Source organism: Macaca mulatta, chromosome 14 (genome assembly GCF_049350105.2).
Source record: "Macaca mulatta isolate MMU2019108-1 chromosome 14, T2T-MMU8v2.0, whole genome shotgun sequence".
Classification (NCBI taxonomy): Eukaryota; Metazoa; Chordata; class Mammalia; order Primates; family Cercopithecidae; genus Macaca; species Macaca mulatta.
Genome location: NC_133419.1, coordinates 33,892,974 through 33,916,850, shown reverse-complemented (window position 1 = coordinate 33,916,850; position 23,877 = coordinate 33,892,974). Strand labels below are relative to the sequence as shown.

General features: G+C 36.8%; 1 non-coding gene across 1 annotated transcript; it reads right to left on the bottom strand.

Annotated features, from left to right (window-relative positions):
• Nucleotides 1–22,036: 22,036 nt before the first annotated feature.
• LOC114672462 (U6 spliceosomal RNA) lies at nucleotides 22,037–22,143 on the bottom strand. Its single transcript, XR_003722878.1, has one exon. It is a non-coding gene; the product is annotated as a U6 spliceosomal RNA (small nuclear RNA).
• Nucleotides 22,144–23,877: the final 1,734 nt, after the last annotated feature.

Here is a 23,877-nt window from a genome sequence, read left to right as displayed (position 1 = left end):
ATGAGATGCTGAAAATGAAAGCCAGGACTGAGGGAGGATTGAAGGAGTCTGAACCTCTGACAACATAGAGTACCATACCAACCCTGGACTACCTACCTCCAGACTTTTACATGAGAAATAAACACCTAGTTTTTCCAAAACAGTGTAAATTTGGGTCTTTGTTACTTGCAGTCAAACCTAATCCTGAAACACCTGACGTTCTCTTGACATAAATTGCTTTCAAGAACCTAAAATACATGGTATTTACTTAGAGCAAAGAAATAAGGAGAACACTAGAATGGCTTAAAATATAAATTTAACTCAGAGTCCAGTAATTTGGGACTTTGGCCCCTGCAGAATTGAAGAATTCAACTATTCATGTATCTCAAACTGAAACTATAAAAAGTAGCACTCTACAGTGATGGCTACAGAAGATGAGACTGTGGTTCCAAGCTTTTAAAAAACACTTTTCTTTAAGAATTCTTCATTGGTTGGGTGTGATGGATCACGCCTGTAATCCCAACACTTTGGTTGGCTGAGGAGGAAGGACTGCTTGAGTCCAGGAGTTTGAGACCAGTCTGGAAAACACAGTGAGACCCCGACTCTACAAAAAATAACTTAACTGGGTATGATGGCACACACCTCTAGTCCTAGCTACTTGGGAGGCTGAGGCAAGAAGATTGCTTGAGCCCAGGAGATTGAGGCTGCAGTGAGCCATGATCATGCCACTGCACTCCAGCCTGGGTGAGAGTGAGACCCTGTCTCAATCAATCAATCAATAAAACTAGCCTAGCTGTCAAAGATCAGATTAAGGTTGTTGTTTTTCCACCCAAGCTTATTGTGTTAGGAGACCTCAAAGGAATCACCTTTATGTTGAAGCACAGAGTCAGGGAATAAAAAACCAGTACTCAGGCTTAAAACTAGTGTCTAGACGTGATCTTTGGCTGTAAACATGGGATTATCTATAGACTGGAAGTCTACTAATTTAGGAGAAGAAGAAGAAGCAGTGTTAAATTGCTAAAGAAATCATAAAGCTGGCCAAAAAACATGACTGACCTGTAATCAGATCTCATGCCCACATTTGTATCAGCAGGAAGCAGGTTGCAAAATCTGTTCAGCACTCTAGAACAGCAAATTCTCCATTGACCACATCAGATGTGGTCAGGAAGTACAATGTACAAGGAAGACCCTTTCCAAAAGGCAGAATTAGGAGTACTCTGATGAACTAATCAAGGAAATTGCTCCACTGCTAGAGAAGGGAACTTTTACAATTCCTACCTAGTCTAGCAGAATTGATAACCACTATAAACCAGTGACTCTTGTGTTAATCCTATTCTCCTCCTTTCCAAATATACATCCATTGTGTTATGTGTGATGTCGCAAATGCATTAACTTTTAGTTTACAGGTTACCAGACCACTTGGAATTAATGAAAAGGACTGTGCATTAACCCAACAGCCTAGATTCTGAGTCATATTCAAATGAATCATATTTGGGGGTTCACATACATAATTAAAAGCTAGAACAGGCATGTATGATCAAGAATAGGTAGTTATGTTCTATCTACAGGAAGAAGGGTGTACCAAAGATTTTTGGTGGCTAAAAGGTTGGATTATGGAGTAAACTGTTAGATGTTCACTAAAATCTGTTATCTTTAGTGTCCAGCTAAAGCCTTTTTTCCATGCCACATGACCACATGACTAAATTCTGGTCAGCAGAAGGTAAGAGGAAGTGGCATATGTGACTTATGGGAACTGTCACCAAAGAAGGGGGTATGGGGCATGATTTTCAGCCTTCTTTTCTTCCTACCTGATATCTGGAATGTGATCATGGCTTAAAGCTGGAATAGCCATGAATGATCATGAATGCACCATCTGTGACTTTGGGAATGGAAGCTACTCACAGCACAGCAACAAAATGGAAGGCCTTAGAGCATTATACTAGCCCTTCAGACTTTTATATGAGTAAGAAATAAGCCTTTTTTTCTTACTCGTCCTCAATATAAACTTTACATTGTAAGTAAGAAATAAACTCTTATATGAGTAAGAAATAAACCTTTTTTTCTTACCTGTCCTCAATGTAAACTTTCTTAACATCTTGTACACGCTATTTATTTCCAGTCTCTAGACCTTTGCTCACACTGCTCCTATACTGTTGATGATTTAGAAAACGAGAAGCCAACTTAGTATAATGAAATAGACTTCTTTTTTTCCATTTCCCAAAGTTCATGTTTAAGTCAGTTGGTTGCCTGAAATTAAGAATGAGTTTTCCTATGTGCTATGGTCAGAATGTTTGTGGCCCCTCTACCCCCTGCCAAATTTCTAAGTTGAAATTTAATCCCCAATGTGATGTTATTATGAGGCAGGGCCTTCAGGGAGGCAATTAAGTCATAAGGGTGAACTCTTTTTACAATGCAAGGGCACATTATCAATAAGGAAGCAGGCACTCACCAGACACTGCTGGTGCCTTAGTCTTAGAAATACCAGCTTCCAGAACTGTGAGGAATAAATTTCTATTGTTTGTATATTATTCAGTCTAAGGTACTTTGTCATAGCAGCCCAGAGTGAGATACTATGGAAACAAATATATACATTGATCAGTTTCCTTGCTTCATTCAATATATACTAGTAATACCTGAAGTAACTCTCCAATATTACAGTTAAAAAAAATTTTATGAGAGCTGAGACTAGTCTGTCCTGTTCACTTTGCATTGATAGTGCTTAATTCAGTGTCTAGGACATAGTAGATATGCAATAAATATTTGTTAAAGAAATAAGGGAAATTGTACTTCAGCTGCCAAGAACACATTTGTTCACATCAGCAACACTGTAATCACAGAAGAAAGGATTCCCTAATGGACTAAAGTAGATAGTTTTGACAAATTTTCAATGTTAATTCTATCTAACCTAGCCAAATAATTTATTATCCAAACTGGGCCTGTTCCAGGCAAATCAAGATGTCTAGGCTGCACCTATCTATATTTAAATAGCCTCCTTTTTAAATGAGAAGGTACTATCCTATGTCTCTATGGTTGCATATGTACCCATGGGACTCACCAAAGATTTACTGTTTGCTGCTTTTTAAAGAAGGCACCAAAAAGTCTCTGTTTTTATCTTGATGAAAATAATGTTTTACTCTTCAAGGAAGAACAAAAAGCATTTCCTCGTCACTAGCTCCACTCCCAGTGGTAAGTGGGATTTCCTACTTCAGAGGTCTGCTTTTCCTTTACCCAGGGATGATACACAGGACCTTATTGCATTTTTAAAATCTGTGCCTAAAAGGTCTTTAAGTTAAATTGCTGGATTTCCCAGGACATAAAAAAGATTGGCAAGAATTGGTCTGCAGTAGATAAATCTACCCCAGCACAACTATTCTGGGGCAGTGAGATCTTGGGAAAAAATGAGTCTGTGGAGTATATGTGGTTCTGTGAGAGAGAAGGAGAGGAGCAGGAGGGAGGGAGGAAAGGAGAGGGAGAGGTGGATTTAAAGGGCCAGGTAACTGTAGCTGTGATCTGTGGGAACCAGTGATGGGTACCCTAATTGAGCACAATACTGAAGAAATTGTGTTAGACACTGTGATGGTTAATTTTATGGGTCAACTTGGCAGGGCCATGGTGACCAGCTATTTGATCAACCATTGTTCTGGATGTTTTCTGTGAAGGTTTTTTTTTTTTTTTTTTTTGGATGAGATTAACATTTAAATGGGTAGACTCTGAGTAAAGCAGTTTACCCTCCATAACGTGGGTGGGTCTCATCTAATCAGTTTAAAGCTTTTATAGAAAAAAGACTGACTTCCCCTGGGTAAGAAGGAATTCTTTCAGCAGGTTGTCTTTGGACTTGAATTGCACCCCTTCTCTAAGTCTCTAGCCTGCCAGCCTACCCCATCAGATTTTGGACTCACACAGCCTCTGCAATCACAGAAGCCAATTCTTAAAAATCAATCAATTAATCTTCCTCTCTCTCTCTCTCTCTTCATATATATATATATTGATCAAAGAACGAGTAGAAAGAGAAGGGAAGGAGAAAACAAGGTGGAAGAGAAATTGGTGGAGGGTGAGAGAATGAATTTGGTTTTGGACCCATGGAACTTGAGGTCTCTGGCAAGCAGGTAAGGACACCACTGGTTGACTGATGAGTAGGAGATGTCCAAATGAAAGCCTCCCATGAACCTGCTGGAGTTTGTGGACTTTGCCTTTCCACATCTTGGGAGGAGAGCTAGTAGGGAGGAGCTTTTCTGCAGGTGACAATGGCTTCCAGAAGGGGGCAGCAAAAAGGATGGTTCAGAAGAAAGAACTTGTCTAAGTATGTGCATTTCAAGCCAAAGTTCTCCAGAAACTGCTTTCACAGGTAGGGAATTCAACAACAGTGTCCAGTGCAGTGAAGCATTGTATTGGTCTAAGAAGAAAGTGATGACAAAATAACATTGAGACCAGTTCACCCTGCAAGTAGAATCTCTGAGTTATGTTTGGTTTGGTTAAGAATGGAAATTGCACTTTTATATATATGCAGATAGATGGATGGATGGATGGATGGATGGATGGATGGATAGATAGATAGACAGACAGACAGACATGCGTTGCTTAACAATGAGGATATGTTCTGAGAAATCCACCATTAGGTGATTTCATTGGGCAAATATCACACAGTATACTTACATAAATCTAGAAGGCATAATATATACCTAGCCTCTATGGTATAGCTGATTGGTCCTTGGCTACAAACCTGTACAGCATGTTACTGTGTAGAATACCGTAGGCAATTTTAACACTATAGTAAGTATTTGTGTATCTAAACATAGAAAAGTAATACATTGCACTACAACATTACAATAGCTATGTCACTAGGTGATAGGAATTTTTCAGCTCCATTATAATCTCATGGGAGTGCCACTGTAAATGTAGTCTATCCTTAAGCAAAACATTCTTACGTAATGCATGACTACACATACACACACACACACAATTTTTTTTGGTCCTGTTTCTCTGTAGAATCCTGACTAATATACCCTCTTTCAAAGACCATGTTGCCTTTCAAGGCTGAGGCGGAACTGGTGCCAGAAAGACTTTCCTGAAGCAAGGACCAATAGAGCGAGTCAGATGATGGATGCCAATGAGATCAGTAATGGTGACGTGGGTCAGCAAGAAGCTATGGCAATGGCAGCACCACCAATAGTACCAGCAGCACCAACAGACAAACTAACTGACATTAAGGGTCATTCTCATTTGGGAGGGGGCAGCTGGAGAACTTTCCTTTTGAAAAACAATTAACACCTAAGGTTCATAGATAATCTACAGGAGATGGGAAGCTCAAAGATTATGAGACTACACTTGCTGCTAACTTAGCATATGGAAAAATAAAAGCAATATAACGTAACTTACACCCACAAGTATTATGGAGGACTTCATACCTATTGACATAAGAGGATGATCATGTCTTTCTCTTGCACTTTCTAACTAGGTGACCTTAAGTATCACGAAATTTTTCAACCTCAGTCTTCTCATGTGCAAAACAGGGTAACTACATGGTTATGAGGATTAAATGAAATAGTGAACTTGAAAGCATTTGGCACAGGACTTGGTACATGGTAAACATTCATTAAATGTTCTAATCTGCATCAAATAAGAAAAAGTATCTGTCTATACATAGTTTAATAAGAGAGGGTGCTTTTCTCTGCCCAGCACTCCTCTGTTGGCCCTCTCTCTCCCTCCTCCTTTAAATGTTTCATGATAGGAGGGGTGAGGCTCTCTTCTAAGGCATCTTTAACAACCATTGCCTGTTGAATTCTTTCATAGGTTGAGTCCTAATTGAGAAATGCTTATAAGCAAAAATCCAGCTGTGCATAGCAAGGCAAAAGTATATGATTAAAGAGTAAAACCGCTTGCAGAACAAAATCCACCAACTGTCCTGGTGTGTTTATTATATAATCCAATTATTTAAAAAAATGAAATTTGCATCAAACTATTCAAAAATAACCTGAAGAAAACAGCAATAGTTTTATTTTTTTACTTATGCACAATTATAATCCTAACTTTCAGTGAAAGAGGTAATTATTTTAGTGTTAGGTATAGTTTTTTTATTTTTATTTTTTCCCCATAAAGTAGTTCAGGAGTCAAAGCTGGATGCAGTGACTCATGCTTATAATCTCAGCATTTTCAGAGGCCAAGGTGGGAGGATCTCTTGAGCCCAGTAGTTCAAGGCCAGCTTGGACAACATGGCAAGACCCATCTCTACAAATAAAAAAATTTAAAATATTAGCCAGGCCGAGTGGTGCATTCCTATAGTCCTGGCTACTTGATAGACTGAGGCGACAGGATCACTTGAGCCCAGGAATTTCAAGGTTGCACTGAGTATGACTGTGCCACTGCACTCCAACCTGGGTGTCAGAGTAAGACCCTGTCTCTTTTTTTTTTTTTTGAGATGGAGTTTCACTCATGTTGCCCAGACTGGAGTACAATGGCATGATCTTGGCTCACCACAACCTCCACCTCCTGGGTTAAAGTGATTCTCCTGCCTCGGCCTCCCAAGTAGCTGAGATTACAGGCATACGCCACCATGCCTGGCTAATTTTTGTATTTTTAGTTGAGATGGGGTTTCTCCATGTTGGTCAGGCTGGTCTCGAACTCCTGACTTAAAGTGATCTGCCCACCTCAGTTTCCCAAAGTGCTGGGATTACAGGCGTGAGCCACCATGCCCTGTCTGATCCTGTCACTTGAAAAAATAAAATAAAGGCAGGGCACAGTGGCTCACACCCATAATCCCAGCACTTTGGGAGGCCACGGTGGGTAGATCACTCGAGGTCAGGAATTCATGACCAGTCTGGCCAACATGGTGAAACCCTATCTCTACTAAAAATACAAAAAATTAGCCAGGTGTGGTGATGGATACCTGTAATCCCAGCTACTCAGGAGGCTGAGGGAGGAGAATTGCTTGAACCCAGGAGGCAGAGATTGCAGTGAGCCGAGATCACGGCACTGCACTCCAGCCTGGGCAACAGAGTGAGACTCCATCTCAAAATAAATAAATAAATAAATAAATAAATAAATAAATAAATAAAATGAAAAATCTTTCAAAATGCTTCTAGTAGGATTAGTTATATAAGTGTGAAATCATTACCATTATTAAATAAATATTTCTTCTGTAATGTATCTATAAACAGTGTCATCCTCACTAGAAGTAGAACATATTCACAGGCTAAGTAGAATATGCAAAACACGACAGTAACAGGGTTTCAGATAACACCCCTGCACATTGCCAATTAAACAAGAACTAATTGTTCATTAGAAATTAAAAAAATAAAAATGTGTTAATTTTAATTTGACTGACACTAAATATTATGGTACTCTAAAGAATACAGATAAAGGCATTGACTTATGTTTTATTAACACATGCATAATTTATTCACTGACACACAGAAAAACTACAATTTTTCCTTTACTTCCTATTTCGCAACAATTTTAGATCACTATGTGCTCCCCTCTGATGCCCCCACCTAGGGTAACCTTCCACCCTTTTTTAAAAAAGACATTCATGTCCATAGTGGTTGAGTCTGGACTCTGGAGCCACAGTGACCGGGTTTGCCTCCCTGCTGCCCACTTACAAGCTGCGTCACTTTGGACAAGTTATATAACATCTTTGTGCTTCAGTTTCTTCATCTGCAAAATGGGGATAAAAATAGTAATCACTTCATAAAGTTGATGTGTTTGGCACATAGTAGGCACCATGTGTCAGCTATTGGAGAACAGAGTCTTAGTGGTCCTGAAGTTGGAACAGTTCATGTAGATTTTCCAAAGGGCATGCAAGTGCGGATAGTTTTAAGAAAACCAACTTCTAGATTCTTGCCTTCTATATAGAGGTACTTTTAAAAAGTACATCTTCTAAGAAGCTGCCTGTCCTAACTAGAGTTTAATCTTGGACAGTCTCTATTTCTCATTTTACAAAAGAAAAATATTTCCTTTTGGCCCATTCCAAGGTTTCAAACCAAGAAACAACTCCACAATTCCTTTAATCAAGAAATTATGCATGCTTTCCCCAACCTATATTACTAATATATTTTTTCATAAATTTTCTTTTTATGTTCGCTAAATATCAGAAATGGTAATATATTCATGCTGTTTTGAATAATTGCATGCTACCAATAATTATAATGAAAACCCAATCCTGATGAAATTTTTCTACACTTATAACCTTATGGTCAAAGGCCATTTTTTTTTTTAAAAAAAACCTTATTATAGAATGTTGTTATTGCAGATAACAACATGTTATGTAAGACCGAGTAGCCTATAAAAAACTTTCAATTATAAATGATAAAATTCTATGAAAAAAATGGAATAAATATATAAGTTTAAGGAAAAACTTTGCTGAAGAAGAGCTTGTTAATGTTTTTAATGTTTTAAAATATCTACAGTATTCAATATTAAAATATCTATGTATATGTGTATGTGTGACCCCTTGTCATGCTTAAAACAAAGAACTCTCTTAAAACAAGAAACTCTATCTCCATCATCTATATTCACACACATCCTGTTGTTTCTCTGTTTCTCTAGAAAGCTCTACTACACACTCTTTCATGTGGGGAGTGTCAAAAGCACACAGGAGTCACCTTAAAGGTAATTCCACTGGCCAAAAATGGGACACTTTGAAGAGTAAAAAATAAAAATCAACATATAAATCCATGAGTATCTAATAATACTAAAATTAAAATTTATACTTCAATTTTCATCGCTCATCTTTGGAGATTGTTGGAGCACCAACTTAGTGTCCTGGAAAAGAAATGTACTTTTTCTTCTTTCCTGAGTTGGCTATAATTCAAGAGAAACAAATAGATGATGAAAAAAAATTCTTAATAGAAGAATCACAGCTAATAAATATAGATGGAACAAAAGAATTAGAAAATCACCATTGCATAAACTCTAATGAAATAATGGACCCAGATAATGTTTGTCCAGGCAATGTTTGTCATCATAAGATGAAAGGACAAAGGCAAATTTATAACAGATGAATCTGACTGATAATACTTATACTATTGATTTATATTAATGTCACTAGAATAAGACAACTAGAAATTGCTTCTCCTTGTGTAATTCCACAGGAATTGTAAACACAGGAATATCTATGAAGCATTCTTGCCATAAATACTGAATCTAACCAAGTTTCTAGATCGAATTTCTAGGGTTTTTTTCTCATAAATGTGTGAAGTAGAGAAACATTTTAAAAGACATGGCAGAGAAAACAGAGAAAGGAGAAGTGTTACAAATGAAGAGACTCAAGAATCATAGGCGGGCGGATCACAAGGTCAGGAGTTTGAGACCAGCCTGGCCAATATGGTGAAACCCCGTCTCTACTAAAAATACAAAAAAAAAAAATTAGCCCGGCATGGTGACACATGCCTGTAATCCCAGTTACTCAGGAGGCTGAGGCAGGAGAATTGCTTGAACCCGGAAGGCGGAGGTTGCGGTGAGCCGAGATTGCACCACTGCACTCTAGCTTGGGCGACAGAGAGAGACTCCATCTCAAAAAATAAATAAATAAATAAAAATCACTTCAACTAAATACAACGCATAAATATTTAAGTATTATTTAGTTCCTGATTTGAACAAACTATCATAAGGCATACATTTTTGAGACAATTGGTGACACATGAATATATACTGCTTACTACTTCATATTAAGGAAATGATTTTATTGAATATGAATAAATGGTACTACCGTGATAAATCTTCTTTGTTAGACATATAAACCAAGGTATATGTGAGTACAATATGATTGGAGTTTGCTTTAAAATACTCCAATAGAAAAGAGTAAGGGAGTAAAGGTAAGAATGTCAGAAAGCTGATGATTGTTTAACTTGGGTGAAGAGTACATGGAGGTTTTACTGTTTTTCCTCTTGTATGTGTTTGAAAATGTTCATTAAAATATTTTAAACAAATTATATGGAATTCATATTCTATTAGATATATTTTAAATACACAGTTTTATTTTTTAAATGTCAACATTCATAGCATACCCGAAATCACATATTTTCCAACTACTTAAGCTTGTAGCAAGAAATGTTAAGTGTCAAATTAAAATGTACAAGACAGTATATGTTTTTCAAAATTGTATTATAGAGTACATGAGCAAAAAAGTATTTGAAGGTCTTGTTCTGGACAATAACTACCTCCAGCCTCAGCAGTAAGGAGAGGAAGGAGAGAATTCAAGTGGGACAGAGCTGACAAACAACCTCCTAATCCTCTTTCCCAGGTAAACTGGGACTTGCTTAGCTCTTCTGCATTTCCCTAGAGGGTGAGAAACAGGTTCTCATAATTCCTTCACAATGAACTAGGTGCTTAAGACTGCACCTATGCTTAAGACTGCCATAGAATCACCGCAATTTAACACTCCTTTCGTAGCTTGGTCTAGGTCCCCTAAACCAGATAGTGATGATCAGTGCATTCGTTCAAAATCCCAAATTGTGAGGGAGGGTTAGTAAAGTTCAAAGTAAAGCATACTGTCAGGTCGAAAATTACCTTGATGTAATGGTAGCCACCAAGTACATTACCAGGCAGGCTAAATCTGAGGGCTCACAGACCAAATTAACATGTTCATTTCATACAATTTACTAAATAAATGTAAAACAAAAAGCAATGGAAAAGCAATGAAATAGGCTGACACTCTTATGATAGGATGTGAGTGGCAGGACCACCCTATAGGTATCCTGTTAGTCACATCCTCTGTTTTCTCTGTGCCACATCAGCCTTCCCCATAATAATTCAGATTTGAGTCAGGTGACCCAGATAGAAGGTGCCAGGGGTCAAAGGCACATACTTGATAATGAGAGAAACAAAGGGAAAGTTATACCTGAATAAAGAGGTAGCTTGCCAATTAACAGTGAAGAATTATGGGTTTTATTTGCATTTCCTAGGCATAGTACCATGGGCCAATATAGGACCTTACTGGATGTCATAAGTAGGTGGCATGGCACAGCTGTCAGCCCAGAAGTGACAAGATCATAAATTGGTCTTTCTACCTTTCTATCAAATAAATACAAACTTGTCTAGTCCTTCATGACCCATTTATTTTGTCTTGGCAAGTTTTATAGGTTAGTAACTTGTTTACTATGTATATTTAGTACATCTTCTAAATTCTGCTTTTCTTTCTCAAACTATGTGCTTACTCATATCTATATTAATACATGCTAGAAGTTTCACCTGTATCTCATAACATACTAGCTGACTTCCTATCTATTGTCAAATTTCTTACACATTTCATCATCTCATTTGTTTTCTTCTATAGCAGAATTGAATATTCTAACTCACATTTTCTAGTGGGATGGAGATGACACAGCAGAGAAAAGCATGCATGTGGAAGAAAGACACAAGTGAAGAAAAGAAATATGGAATTACCATCATCTTCAAAGATTTCAGGTCTCTTTCTCTAGCTTCCAACACAGCTAGTAAACAGTCATATGTTATCTCTCAAAGGCCAGTCCTAATGTACATTGGAAACACTTAGGTAGAGTTTTAGGTCATATTCCACTGAGAGGTTGTATCTGTCCCTTGAAAACTGCATTCCAGCAGCAAATACCTTATTTTCTGCCACTCAACATGCCCTCACCTATTTAATTCCCAGTTACCTCCACCAATGCTGAAACGGCATCCCCATACCACAGTGGAAGCCATTATACACTGTGATAGGAACTTCAGGTGTGTTAAAATATTGGCAAGGTAGATAATGACTGTTGGTTCAGGAGATATAAGTTGCTGCCACATTCAACCTTACTAGGAGACATGGAGATCTCATTTGCAAAGCCCCATCTCCAATAGAGCTGGTCCAGAAGGCTAACCATTCAATTCAATTAAGAAAGACATTTGATTTCTTCATTAAATCTACCTTTCTGGTGTTGTATAAACATGTAAATCACACGTATACACCTGCATTGCCAAATTATTCTTTTTAAAATTAATTTTACAACAACTAAAATATAGTTTACTATGGAATAGTCTACTCTTCTACGATGTAATAGTCATATCCCTGAGTAAACTTGCATTATCAAAACTCATTTTATAAAAACAATAGTTTAATTTTTTTTAAGTGGGGAGGTTAAGAACTAGAGTTCCAGACTCTCAAATAGGTTATGTTTCCTGTTGGAATTTCAGTGATAAATGTTTTTTCTTGTTTATTTTAATAGCTATAATTGTACAACTAGACAAACTAAATGTCTTAGGGTAAATCTAGCTATTTAGCTTTTGCCTTATTCTATGCTACCAGACTATGTTTAGTAAAGCAGTTCTTGCACATTCTTATCACTTTATTATCCTGTCATCTATTGTTATGATGAACAAATCAATTTTATGTAAACATAAACAAGGTACCTTTGTGGCCCTCCAAATATGTTTTCCCTAAAACCACTTTGCTAATTCCTGACCCCATCATCTATCCATTCAATCAACAAATTATTGAGTACCAACTACTTCCAGATTTGAAAACAAGACAATGAATTCAATGTTGACAAGATAATATTGTTCCTCCAACTGGTTGAATTTTCATTATAATGAATGTAAACACAATTTTAATTAACTTGTCTTATTAAAGACAATTTAAATGATTATAATTGAAGTTATTATAGAAATGCTCATATTAAGATTTAAAAAGTGTATTTAAAAATCTACTCTTGGAATTAGCAATCATTATAATTTTTTTGTTTTTAATCTTTAATCTATGATTTTACAGATTTTTTTTAAACAAAGGTGTGGCCATATTAAATATATAGTTCATATGCAAGGCTGTTTGTGGTGGCTCACACGTGTAGCCCCAGCTACTTGGGAGGCTGAGGCAGGAGGATTGCTGGAGTCCAGGAGTTTAAGTCCATACTGGACAACATAGCAAGGCCCAGTCTCCCAAAAAACAAAATAAAATATATACAGCTGGGTTCAATGAATGACAGTATTCCTAAATTACTAAATATTTGTTGAGAACATGATTTTTTATCACCTGTTTAATATCCTAGTTAGTGGCTCCAAGTACTTCTTACTGTGATTAAAGCTGTAATTCTTGTATATATATACCTTTGACCACACCACTGAATAGTTCTTTAAGTCTAGAAGCTAAATCCCTAGATCAAAATAAATGCACATTTTTAAGGCTGTTGTGTGTCTCCAAAATGAATTGCTTTTTGGAAATGAATCAATTTCTAAAATTATCAGAAGTATTATATGAAAGCCCATCTAACAGTACCCATTAGTGGAGCAAAATATTATTTTCTTAATTTTGCCAGTTTTAGAAAAATGTTATAACTAGTAGTGAACATTTAATTTTTTAAATTTTAATTATTCAATCTTTTAAAATTATATCAATACTCAAGGAGGAATATCAAGGGATCAACAGTGAGATTTTATAAATTGTAAATTAGCTTAGTTCTACTTAGGAAAACATTTAATTAAAAGAAGAAATTCCTAAAATATAGAATATGTATGTTAAGCTCCTAGATATTTTAAAGATAACTAAGTTCAAAATATCTAATTAGCCCAGTGTCCCCTTTCCCATATACTTATGAGAACATATCCAATTATCTTGAAAAAGGTAATTAAAATTACTATTAATAATCTTGATACTAAGACATGTTATAATTCATTTGATAATTACATTTCCCACAAAGATACTGTCAACATAAACTGTGAAACTGTAGATCCATCCTGTTTACAAGTATCAGAAACAATATGCTCATTGTTCTGTTGTACTTAAATGCTGCATTGCAGTTTTTCTTAACAGGTAATACGTGACATGAAACATGTCTGATTTTATGCTTCATAATTTCCATTCTGTTGTTTAACACTCAAAAAATTATATTTATGTATAACACATGTCAGAAAATGATTTAAATAATTTAACTAAGTAATAGCAACCATACCTTTCATTTCAAATACAAAATAGAAATCCTTTGTTCCTAGATGTTAAAAATCACCTTTAATCAGAAATGCAAATATTTACATTTTTTAATTTATGTAGCTAATATTAAATATTTGGTTGAATTGTTCATGTTTTATATTTTCAGAAATTTATTATGAATCAAAATATTAAGTCATAAAAACAGGAGACATCAAAAAACTACATTTCAAAATTGACTCATGAATTTTAAAAATTCATTATTTCTATTCACTATTGATTTTTTATAACAAGGAAAAGAAAGAAGAATAAATGTAATTATTTTGATTTTTAAAAACACTACAGGAAAAGGTACTAATTTAAGCCAGGCTGAAGTTTACATTATTTATTGCTATTTTTCTTCAAAAATATGCATTAGAATAAATATTTTTCTAAATACTAAAGTAAATACAATGCATGGTTCTGGCATATTTATTTCTTTGAAAAGGTGTTCTGAATTTTAGACAACATAAATACTAGGCACTGCAGTGGTTGCCATAGTAACAAATCAATAGAAGCATAAAAATACATGCAATTTTTCAAACATATCCACTTTTTTCATAAATATGCATATGTTATAGGTAAAAGATTATTCAACCCTTGCTTTACCTCCCCTTTTAGCAGGAGATACATGTAATTCTTTAGAAATAGAAGATTATCACATAGCAATGGAGCAGGCTCAAAAAAGTTTTTAAATATTATGTGGGAAATCTTAAGGTCTTTTAACATAAATTTTCCAAAATGAAGGCAGGAAAAAAACTTCTTTCACTCTATCTTACTTTAACGGACAGTGTTCTTTAGGTAAGGGTAAAAGCACACAAACTTCTTTTCCCCCCAAGCATGAAATTTCCTTTTATTTTGCATAAGTTTATTATTCACATGCATAAATGCAGCACATGACCTGTTGATCCCAAAGAACCAGAATTTGTTGTTTTTTTGTTTGTTTGTTTGTTTGAGAGGGAGTCTCGCTCTGTCGCCCAGGCTGGAGTGCAGTGGCCGGATCTCCACTCACTGCAAGCTCCGCCCCCCGGGTTCACGCAATTCCCCTGCCTCAGCCTCCCGTGTAGCTGGGACTACAGGCGCCCGCCACGGTGCCCGGCTAATTTTTTGTATTTTTAGTAGAGACGGGGTTTCACCGTGTTAGCCAGAATGGTCTCGATCTCCTGACTTCGTGATCCGCCCGTCTCAGCCTCCCAAAGTGCTGGGATTACAGGCGTGAGCCACCGCGCCCGGCTTGAACCAGAAGTTGTTTAATGCTAATCCAGGAACTACTACTTGAGTAAAGGATCTTTTCTTTTTCCACTCCCCTAATATAAATACAATCTTCCTATTTACAGGTATCCAAATGAGGAGGTACTTATAAAGTCTTCTGAATTTTACACTGATAGTTTAAAGGGCTGCAGAGGGAAGCAATTCCACAAGCCATTATGTGAAGTTTGAAATCTATTGAAAGGTACTGTAAGCCAAGCAAAACAGAACAGAAAAGATGGCTCAACTATTATTGAGAAACATATCCTTCAAACCTGATCACAAAAATTTGGACCTCCAATTTGCTTTAACAATAATTATTAGATAATATTCTCCTGGGGTGAAATATAAAACCTTGTAAAGATCACCATCTAGGCAGAGTGACAAATGTAAGGTAACAAAACAGTGCTCTAGGGCTTACCTTGTGCTCACTCCATAAAGAAACCATGTGCTGTCATGGCTAAGGATTGACTAGTCTACCAGAGGAAAAGCAATGACAAACATCCTTATCATGTATATACACGATCCTATTTACTTTTATTGAAGATAAATCACTTATTTACTTAAATAATGATATACAGGAATAATTAGCATTATGTTTTTTCTAAACAAGCTCAAACATAATTCAACATGAACATAATAAAAACATGATAGAAAAAGGCACTGCCCTCAGTGAGCTCATAGTTTGATACTTAGCAATGTAAGAGCTTTCGACTATTGTATTAAACATTCAACACAACAACTTCATAATTCGACTAGTCAAGGCATTCCATATATTAAGGAAGTATGACTTAATTTCCTATCTACAATGTACAGCTCAATCTCAAAACAAAGATAACAGCTTTTGAGTTAACTTGAGAGTCCACTTAATAATAACATGACTAGCTCAATAAGTCCTTGGAGAAATATCACATCCACTTAAATTCATATAATTACATCCTGCTACCTTTAGTATTCTAAAACAAATACTCAGAATCTGAGATGACCCCTAAAATGGAAGGCAAAAGATTATGTAGCCCTCTAGGAGAGAGGAAGAAATAATCTCATCCTTATTGCCATTAGGCATTTAGATTAGATCAGGTTTAACTTAGATTATAGTTTTCATTTTGCCAGGTTGGAGATGCAATTAGAATCACTATTTTATTCACATTGTGTTCCCTGACACATAAACTTAAGGTCTCTGTTTTCCGCCTCTTTTTCTATACACTATAACACATATACAAGTGTACACAAACACACACACAACATACATTCATATGCACTTACAAACATATATGCTTAATGTATTGTTTCTGCAACAATATACATAATTTCCATTTTGAATTTTCCAACTTCAGTAAATTTGACTTGCCAACCAAGGTGATGGCCACCTCTTCACAATTTTCACAATATCGGCAAGGTCTTTTTGATTTAGTTGGAAGCAACATAAATGAGAACCTAATACTTTGCAAAATTCTTCATCCAAATTGGTACAAAGCATCACCTTTTTCTACACCTGAGCTATCTGGGAGCATAGCCTGAAGCAGCCTGCCACAAATAGGACACTTCTTTGGAATCTAATGCTTTAAGTATTCAAAAAGTGAAATATCCATTTTACTTGATAAATTATCTGTTAATTTTAGTGTAAAATGGTTTCAACAGATGGTTTCCATTTGATAATAAACCACATGGAGACAGTAAACACAAAGCATTTATAACCTACAACATTGGTGACAATGCCTAAATATGTGGCCTACTATCTTCAGTGTTATTCAGAGTGTAGAAACATCTAGAACCTGATGATTTTCCCAAAACCAACTGTTGGTTACAGATTTAGATAATATTTTCTTAAATGTCTAAGGATAATTTATAGCTTCAAGTCTGATGTTCGATATTTACTTGAAATTCTTTGATTATAAATGCCAACACCCACTTAGCAATGCTAAACTTCGAAGCATAACAGAATAAGCACAGTGAACTGCCTGACATGTTGAGGCACCATACTAGGTAATCCAACCACCTTTGATTACTGGATAATAACAAGAAAATTCTTCAACTTACAGAGCCTAGTGTAAATAGAAAAGTCTATGACTGCAGGTTATGGAAATAGATAATCAGTCTCTAAGTACACCGTAAGTTTTTTTTTTTTTTTGAAGGGATAGTTAGTTCAAACTTTAAGAAGTCCAAAAGTGAGTTAAAATATGAGTCAAAGGCAAGGCACGGTGGCTCACACCTGTAATCCCAGCACTTTGGGAGGCCAAGGCAGGAGGATCATGAGGTCAAGAGATAGAGACCATCCTGGCCAAAATGGTGAAACCCTGTCTCTACTAAAAATACAAAAATGAGCCCGGTGTGGTGACAGGTGCCTGTAGTCCCAACTACTCAGGAGGCTAAGACAGGAGAATCTCCTGAACCTGGGAGGCGGAGGTTGCAGTGAGCCAAGATCGTGCCACTGCACTCCAGCCTGGCGACAGAGTGAGACTTGGTCTCAAAACAAAAAACAAAAAATTATGAGTCAAATATTTATGACTGTCAACACAGAATAGATGTGGATGTGAGTACTGCAAAAGGAAAGAAGAATATCTTTTTATTCCTCTTCTCTGTCCTACCAACTCTTTTTAACTAAATCTCTCTGCTTTTACCATCTCAAAATGATGGAAAGATATCATTGGAAACTGGAAAAGCGATATATATTTTTAAAGCAAGGGGGAAATTATTTTGGTAATTATACAGCTTAGTTTAACTGGGGGCATGAATACAGTATCAGAAGAGCCAAATATGCCAGATGAACTTAGTAGCTTTCTATGATAGAATGACAGGTCATATTATCACGCAAGAAGTGAACAGTGTACTCTATTTTAATGTGTAAGCCTTTTTATTCCCTTCTCCAATTCAGCAGGATAGGGTAAAATGATTTAGGAAGAAAGGAATTTAAAAATTGACTTCAATGCTAGAACAATGGCTACTGATGCATCTCTCTTTTAAGGATCTGTTTCAGAATAAAGTCAGTCTTTTTACTGATGACTGATAGGAATCTTGGCTTACTTTACATTTTGACTCAATCACATCAGGTCTCTGAGAGCTGTGAAATTTTAAAAAAGGTATTGCCTTATTTTTTTTTTCCCTCAACTTTTGACCTTTTTTTCCCTATAGAGCTCTTAAATGACTTGTTAATTCAACTAAGTGGTGTTGCACTGGGACAACAGTTGCACTGGCCCAACAGTGTGACACCACTGTAAATATAAACTCAAATTAGATAGAAATTTTGAGAGGAAACAAGGGAGCCCTTTGTGAATGAATTGAAAGGATTTTCTATGGCTAGAGAGAGTAATCAATATTGGAGTGGTGCTTAAAATATAAGTGCTGGCACAAACACTTGAAACTTGAAGAGTGTGAAGAATACCTCTCATTTGGTTAGAGGAGAAATAATGTAAAAATCAATTGTGTGGAGTCAAGGGATGAACCCCCTTTTCATGAAGAGAAATCTCTGTATCATGAGACCAGCTGGCTAACTACATGAGAGGGCTGGGAACACAACTATGCTGGAAAGAGGCCTCACTGGGGAAAGGAAGTCAAACATTTGGCTTGTATTACAGAATCAGGCAAGAGCCAACAGTATGTTGAACTAAGCTGCCTACGAACCAGGAGAATTGTTGTTCCTCATTATGTAATTGACATACCTATTTTCCCAATCTCTGTCACCATTTAAGCATTTAAAATAATAATTTAGATATCTTAGAAAGAAAATGTTTGGTTACTGAATTATTGTCTGATCTAACATTCTTTTTCCTTTTCCTTTTCTTAAAGTCAGAGTCTCGCTCTGTTGCCCAGGCTGGAGTGCAGTGGCACAATCTCTGCTCACCGCAACCTCTGCCACTCAGGTTCAAGGGATTCTCCTGCCTCAGCCTCCTGAGTAGCAGGGATTACAGGCGCCCACCACCACACCTGGCTAATTTTTTGTATTTTTAGTAGAGACGGGGTTTCACCATGTTGGCCAGGCTGGTCTCGAGCTCCTGACCTCAAGTGATCTGCCTGCCTCGACCTTCCAAGGTGCTGGGATTACTGGTGTGAGCCACTGCACCTGGCTGATGATCTTAACTTTCTTTCTAAGCCTCCATACCAGGGAAACATTCAATCAGGGATGCTCCCAGGCTAGAAAGGGAAGAGTGCCCCAAGGCGTTATTTGCACCAGTACACCCAAAAGGAAATAAGTAACTATTCCCGATTGCTCTTCTCTCAGCTCTGTCAACACAAGTGAGTCACACTCTTTTCTTCCCCTCTTACCTTAGGACATTCCAGAATGTTTAGAGGAGATTGCTACAGTATAAAAAAAGCTATGCCAGATAAAACTGACTTTATTTTATAACACACACACAAAAAAAAGAACAAGGGGGAATTATTTATATTTACCAAGCCAAGACTCTAACAAATAATTTATTTAAGTTAATAACTGAAGAAAATGTAGCTAAAGAAAATGTCCCTGTAGCTTCAGGAAACATGAAAGTAGTGCACTGTAATGCAAAGACCACTGGGACTGGATCATGAAGTTCTGAAGTTCTGGTCCTAGGATGAGGCCAAACCTGTGGTAAATCCTAAACTCTTTTCTGTACATTTTCCCTACCTGTCTAAAAAACGGGGGTGTGAAATACTGAAAAAAAGGGACAAACTCCAAAGTTCTCTGTTCTAAAATTTTAGTCATTTAACAGAAGAGTTTTACATATAAGAGCTAAGGTGGTATGGCAGAAAATGCAACAGAACTGGACTCAACTGACTTGAGTTTGAATTTTTGCCTTTGTCTCTTCCCATTCTCATGGCTTTATGTGTATGATAATGGTATCTTCCTTACCTACCTCACAGGACTGTTAAAAGGATCAAATGAAAACATATGCAATATGTAAAAGTGCTTGTTAATCATAAATGTTAGTTCCTGTTCTTATATTTAGGTCTGCCTCCTGAATTGCCCAAGAAAAAATGTCTAGACATGGTAGAAAGTATTCCAGAGACTCTAAGTATATATAAAATGCAAACATATACAATTGAATATAAAATAAACAGAATGGTTTCAAAGTAGCATGTACAAAAATCCATTTTATTGATTTATAATCATATTACCTTCTTCATAAATAAAGATCCATAAAGATGGATCCAAGATGGCATGCATCTGCAAGGGGTGGAATTCCACAGATAAAACCAGAGCAAAAAGGTCCAAAAGGAAGGACTGAATGAAGACACAGCCTCATTAGCACAAAGAAATACTCAACTCATTACATATCGATTACCAACTAATACCTATCTTTAGAGAGACAGTAAAATATAAATTAATATATGTTAGTAAAATCGAACCAAATATGTTTCTAATCTTTTTTTATTATTATACTTTAAGTTATAGGGTACATGTGCACAATGTGCAGGTTTGTTACATATGTATACATGTGTCATGTTGGTGTACAGCACCCATTAACTCATCATTTACATTAGGTATATCTCCTAATGCTATCCCTCTCCCCTCCCCCCACCCCACAACAGGCCCCCCTGTGTGACGTTCCCCTTCCTGTGTCCAAGTGTTCTCATTGTTCAATTCCCACCTATGAGTAAGAACATGTGGTGTTTGGTTTTCTGTTCTTGTGATAGTTTGTTGAGAATGATGGTTTCCAGCTGCATGCATGTCCCTACAAAGGACACGAACTCATCCTTTTTTTGGCTGCATAGTATTCTGTGGTGTATATGTGCCACATTTTCTTAATCCAATCTGTCACTGATGGACATTTGGGTTGGTTCCAAGTCTTTGCTATTGTGAATAGTGCCACAATAAACATACGTGTACATGTGTCTTTATAGCAGCATGATTTATAATCCTTTGGGTATATACCCAGTAATAGGATGGCTGGGTGAAATGGTATTTCTAGTTCTAGATCCTTGAGGAATTGCCACACTGTCTTCCACAATGGTTGAACTAGTTTACAGTCCCACCAACAGTGTAAAAGTGTTTCCTATTTCTCCACATCCTCTCCAGCACCTGTTGTTTCCTGACTTTTTAATGATTGCCATTCTAACTGGTGTGAGATGGTATCTCATTGTGGTTTTGATTTGCATTTCTCTGATGGCCAGTGATGATGAGCATTTTTTCATGTGTCTGTTGGCTGTATGAATGTCTTCTTTTGAGAACTGTCTGTTCATATCCTTTGCCCACTTTTTAATGGGGTTGTTTTTTCTTGAACATCTGTTTGAGTTCTTTGTAGGTTCTGGATATTAGCCCTTTGTCAGATGAGTAGATTGCAAATATTTTCTCTCATTCTGTAGGTTGCCTGTTCACTCTGATGGTAGTTTCTTTTGCTGTACAGAAGCTCTTTAGTTTAATTAGATCCCATTTGTCAATTTTGGCTTTTGTTGCCATTGCTTTTGGCGTTTTAGACATGAAGTCCTTGCCCATGCCTATGTCCTGAATGGTATTACCTAGGTTTTCTTCTAGGGTTTTTATGGTTTTAGGTCTAACAGTTAAGTCTCTAATCCATCTTGAATTAATTTTTCTATAAGGTATGAGGAAGTGATCCGATTTCAGTTTTCTACATATGGTCAGCCAGTTTTCCCAGCACCATTTATTAAATAGGGAATTGTTTCCCCATTTCTTGTTTTTGTCAGGTTTGTCAAAGATCAGATGGTTGCAGATGTGTGGTATTATTTCTGAGGGCTCTGTTCTGTTCCACTGGTCTATATCTCTGTTTTGGTACCAGTACCATGCTGTTTTGGTTACTGTAGCCTTGTAGTATAGTTCGAAGTCAGGTAGTGTGATGCCTCCAGCTTTGTTCTTTTGGCTTAGGATTGTCTTGGCAATGTGGGCTCTTTTTTGGTTCCATATGAAGTTTAAAGTAGTTTTTTTTCCAATTCTGTGAAGAAAGTCATTGGTAGCTTAATGAGGATGGGATTGAATCTATAAAAAATATGGTACACTTCACGAATTTGTGTGTCATCCTTGCGCAGGGGCCATGTTAATCTGCTCTGTATTGTTCCAATTTTAGTATATGTGCTGCCAAAGCAAGCACTTTTTTCTTTTTTTAAGACAAGAGTCTTGCTCTGTTGCCCAGGCTGGAGTGCAGTGGTGTGATCTTAGCTCACTGGAACCTCTACCTCCCAGGTTCAAGTCATTCTCCTGCCTCAGCCTCTGAGGAGCTGGGACGACAGGCATGCACCACCACACCAGGCTAATTTTTGTATTTTTAGTAGAGATGTGGTTTCACCATGTTGGCCAGGCTGGTCTCGAACTCCTGACCTCGAGTGATCCACCCACCTCAGCCTCCCAAGGTGCTGGGATTACAGGCGTGAGCCACCGCACCCAGCCTCTAATCATTTAAAATGCTCTAGGTTTGCTAATTCTTACTTTATCTAGTTCCTGGAACAGCAGTTGCTCCAAATCCAAGGCAGGAACTAAGTAACAACACCACTTGCATCCTGATGACAGTCTTAGCCCCATCCACCTTAGGTAAGAAACTAGAATAACTGGATATATCGTGGGCTAAGATTAAAAGAACTGTTACAGAGGGCCTAGAAATATCTCATTCTACATTTGGCTACACTTTCCTACCCCTTCTTTTGCAGGATTACCTGACTTTAGCCTAATGCTAAACTATGATCTATTTCTTTTTTTTTTTTTTTTTTTTGAGACGGAGTCTCACGCTGTTGCCCAGGCTGGAGTGCAGTGGCGCGATCTCGGCTCACTGCAAGCTCCGCCTCCCGGGTTCCCGCCATTCTCCTGCCTCAGCCTCCTGAGTAGCTGGGACTACAGGCGCCCGCCACCGCGCCCGGCTAATTTTTTGTATTTTTAGTAGAGACGGGGTTTCACTGTGGTCTCGATCTCCTGACCTTGTGATCCGCCCGCCTCGGCCTCCCAAAGTGCTGGGATTACAGGCTTGAGCCACCGCCCCCGGCCAAACTATGATCTATTTCTAAGAGTATCTTTCTCTATACTGAAATTACTGAATATTATGTATATATATGTAATATATAAATCAACAAAATTCACAGATTTTTTAAGATTCTAAATTTAAACAGATATAGGTACATTGTACAATGGAATAACCTTTCCTTTTCTTGTACTCAAATAAGAAAACTTCAGTTGCCCCAAATATAGGTAGACACTAAAAATAGTTAATTTAATAATGATAGAGGAATATTCATAGAGGCTAACATTGCAAAGCAGAGTTTATACTACAAAGATTTTTTAAAAATATATAGTCTTTCAAATTAATATATCTGACTACCTTTCTCTAATGCTCCTGCTTCACCTGCAGCACATCAGACAAGGTAATAATTTATGATAATCATATGAAAATATACAATTAATATTCACCACCTCTCATTCCTCATCACTTTAGACAATCAGTAATGCAGAGTGAAAATGCTGTCAGATTTCTAATTGCTTTGTAATGGGCTTGAAACAGGGAAATCATTAAAGGCAAACAATCTGTCATTTGTCTGTTACTTTAACTATCTATCACACCAAAAACTCATTAAAGAAATTGCTAATGAGCTACAAAAGACTAGACTCATGGTGCTTCTACAGTAGATTAAAAAGTAATATTATGAATTGCTGAAAATATTTTAAAAATATGATATTTTGTGGAAATTCATCAGAAAATATCTATCCTTCAGTATATTTTTTAAGATGTGTGGTTTCATTATTTTGGCATTTAATCCATCATTGCAGAAATCCCTTTAGCATATAAGACTTTTCTCAGTTGCTAAATAATTAAACTAAAAGGTTACAAGAAGCTGAAATG